This window comes from Octodon degus, unplaced genomic scaffold, assembly GCF_000260255.1.
Source record: "Octodon degus isolate 3935 unplaced genomic scaffold, OctDeg1.0 scaffold00133, whole genome shotgun sequence".
Classification (NCBI taxonomy): Eukaryota; Metazoa; Chordata; class Mammalia; order Rodentia; family Octodontidae; genus Octodon; species Octodon degus.
Window position 1 is genome coordinate 7,951,038 of NW_004524709.1, and position 4,143 is coordinate 7,955,180.

Consider the following 4,143-nt stretch of genomic DNA (forward strand, 5'->3'; position numbering starts at 1 on the left):
AATGGTTTCCTTCCAGGTTCTTGTAGAATCATGATTTTTCTCCACTTAGCTTTAGCTTTATGGCCTGTGGGTTTGGGGGATTCCCCCTACCCAGTGCACAGGCTTCTCTGTCAGTACAGAGAATTTCCCAGGTTGTGGAAATTATCCAAGCTGAGGTGTCACCTCACTGACTTAGTACAGGGAATGGTAGCAGGCTCCCAGTATCTGGGCTGTACCTGTGTAGCAGGAAGGGTTTCACTCACCCTGCAGAAACTAAGGCCGGCACTTCAGATCCAGATACCTGTGAAAGCCACGCACACTATGTCTTCTTATCTTGAATATCTGGGTTCTGTATCATCCCCAGCCTGAGTTTAAACTACTCAAGGGAGTCTTTGTCTAGCCCAAACCTTCTCCGTGACTGCCTCTTGTGTAAGTGTTTCACCCAATTCCTGGGAGTAATACTGGTAACCTTAAAATGAAATTGTTCTGTGGCACAACCTTAAACAATTAACCCCTTCCACAAATGACTCAAATGTCATGGGCACTGCCCTGGTTCTTTTTCATCTCTAGCCTACAATGTAGCAGTCATTTTTGAAGTAAAACCCTGTAGGAACTGGGGATATTGCTCAATGGCAAGGGCAAGGACCTGAGTTCAATTCTAGGTACAAAATACCCCCAACAGCACCTAAAACAAAACAACAACAAAAAATTGAGGAAAACCATGTATAGTTTTTGGATTTCATAACTTTCCTTGGGGCCATCTCCTACCAGTTAGTTTGGTTGCTTCTCCATGGCCCCAGGGCCCCTCAGGGCTGACCTTCTCCTCATTAGTATTGGCCATGTTCATGATCATGTTGGTTGGTGTGTTAGCACCTCTGCTGCCCAAGCCTAAGAAGAAACAAAATACAAACTGGGCTCAGAGATGGTCGGCAGCAGTATGAGCATGGAGTTAACAGGTACAGAGCTGACTGGAGGTGAACATGGTTCTGGAAAATGCATCTTGGTGTTCACAGGTTATCTGCTCTGTGGCTGCCTATTCATTTGGGTGTGGTGGCTCACACCTTCCCTTCTACCAAGTCCGTGTGTAACTGTACACACCCACCCACACAAATAATGCCATTCTGTCACGTCTTTATCAAAGGCAAAATAAAGATAACAATGAAAATCTTTTCAAAGAGCTGGGATAAGGGTTTGCTTATGTAACTTACTTAGTAGAGATACTGGTATATAGTATGCAATAAACAACTGATTACTATAATATATATCTGATGACTATGCTCAGAGACATGGGACATTTGTAAAGTTATCACAAATAATCACAGTAGTTTTTAAAAGCAGAGGGTCCATCATGTTTGACAGCTCCTTCCAATATTTTATGAAAGCATGATTAATGACATCATTATGTTATTAGAACATTTTTGCACCAACAGGAAATTATCTAGCAAGTTAAATCTTTTCTTTCTTGAAAAGCTAATAACAAGTACAATCATTATTACCTTAAAGTAACTTTTATATTATATACTTGCCATCATGTGATCATTTTCAAAGAAGATAATAATTTATTGCTTTTGTGTAAAACTCAACGGGTATAAAACTCAACTCTTCTTATACAAACTAGTAAGCTTTTCCTCTCAGTGGCTACTTTCATTATGTACATTGTATACCAGCAATGACAAAAATTCTTGCCTGTGTGAGAAAAAAATACCATTATGCTACCTTCCCACTGCCTGGAAGGATGTTGCTGCTGGGACCTGTGATGCTGTGGCAATCACAGTGATGGCGATAATTCAGAAAAGGAAGTGTAGTTTCAAATTGAACACTACATGTGCTAAGACACTTTCTGCTTTGAGTGGTTATTGGCCAATTGGAAAGTAGCTGGACTGGCCAGACACACAAAATATGAGGCTATCACAAAAGAAGAAATGAGGCTGATGTTTTTTCACAGCCATGTTGAGGCAAACATTGTCATCATCTTGTATTATTCATTATTTACAATAAAGTACTTCTTTTGCTGAACTGAACATAGATAAAGCAGGTATAAAAGGATGGCTTAGGTAGCTCAACTAACTGATGACCGAGCTGTTGCTTGAACTCAGTCATGCCTGGTGCACACTGTACTTCCTAGAGTGTCAGTTAATATAAGAGGAAAGAGAACACAAACTAACCTTGGACATTAGCCCAAGGCATTGAGACCTAAAAATACTTAGTGACCAAAAAAAAAAAAAATCAGTAAGATATATAATTTTCTGGTTTTTTAAATTTTGAATGAGAGGATACAGATGTTTCCTTATTGCCTTCTTTAAGATTGGTTAAAACAAATGTTATCTGCTTTGTGGATGAAAATGTAAGTAGTCTCATACTAAGAGTACATTTAGTCATTTGTAGGCTTTCAACTGACAGTGAGATTATTTTCTGATAGCCAGGAATGACCACAAAGCTACACCCATTTTATGATTGGTGCTATCACTGCCATCAAAAATAGACATATTTTACCCCTTTATTTTCTTCTAGTCATGTAATGATGTTTGCTTTTATATATTGTATAGGTTTGGGGGTTAATTTTAAGGGATATTTTAAGATGGAGGTCAAGATTAAGTTAAATTTCCCCTTGCTCCCCCCCCCTTTTTTTTTTTTTTTTTTTTTTGACAAGTTGCTTGCTTTGGAGAAGGGCTATAACAAGTAAGGGCATGAGTTTGAAGCTTTTAAAGGTCAGATAACTTTTTAACAGTCAGAGTTCAATGAAATGGTGAAGTCAGGACTAATTGCAGAAAATCTTTTTCTCTAAGATGAGCTTTAGACACTAAAATCTGATCCTTTTCTTGGGGTTGTGGAAATTATGGTAAATAAGTCACCTTCTTTCTACTATTACAAAAGCCACTATATTATAAACTAAACTCATATAAACTTTGGTTGTTTTTAGACTATCATTGATTTATGCATGTTTTAAATATATGATGCTGTATATTCTTTTAAAAAGGTAGAGAAAACAATATTTATTTGAGTTTTAGTAGCATATAACTAACATTCAATAAGCTAGGTGCTGTTGTTCCTGCCCTCTCTATTCTGTTTTGTGTGATCATTCTTCTGTTTCATGTTATTACGGATTAGTTTCTCTGAGAGATTTCTGTGGCAGAATACCCAAGATAACCAACTTCTAGGGAAGAAATGCCAATTTTGTCTAATGGATTCAGAGATTTCAGTGCATGTTCAGTTGACTCTTGATTTTGGACCTGTGGTGGAGCAGAGCATCATGGTAGTGAGTACAGGTAGAGCAAATCTGCTCAGTTAACTGTAGTCACCTGGCAGAGAGCAAGAGGAAGGAGCAGCAGGGACCAACAGACGCTTCCGGGACCCACCACCAATCACAAGTTCCTTCTACCTTTCAAGGTTCCATCACCTTCCAGTAGCACCACAGACTGGAAACCAAGTCTTTAGCATATGGACAATGGGTGTATTTTGAGCCCAAGTCACAAGAACTTCCATTTTCTGGAATTTTATACATGACATCTTATAGTATGTACTGTTATGTAGCTTCTTTCCATCAGCATGATTATTTTGAGGTTTTTCAATTCTTTATTTTTCCTGCTGAATAAAAACAATGGACAAAGGTTTCTTTTCACTACAGCCCCTCTATTTATTAGTGGTTGAAGTCTTGGTAATAGTTATTCTTTCTAGAGTGGGATGGAATCACAGTGTTGTTTTACTTTGCATCACCTGAATAAGCAGTGATGCTGAACATTTTTTCATATCTTTATTTTCCGTTTGTACTTCTTCAGCTCAGAAGTATTATTTCATTTTAGATGTTCATTTTTGGATTAGATATTTAAATTTGGGTTTCTGATTTTTTTGAGATCCTTGTATATTCTAGGTGTTAACCCTTTGTCTAACGAAGAGCTGGGAAATTTTTTTCCAACCTGTGAGTTGTCTCTTCATGTTGTTGATTTCATTAGCTGTGAAAAACTTTTTTAATTACGATGTTATTTGTACTATTTCCCATGGGATAGAGAAGGTTTGTTCATGAAATCTCTGCTTACACCTATATATTCAAGAGTTTTTACCTATTCTATCTTCTAATAGGTTTAGAGTTTCTGTTTTTAATATTTAGGTCTTTGATCCATTTAAATTTTAGTGTGTGAGTTCTTCTATTGGTGGGAGCGTAGACTA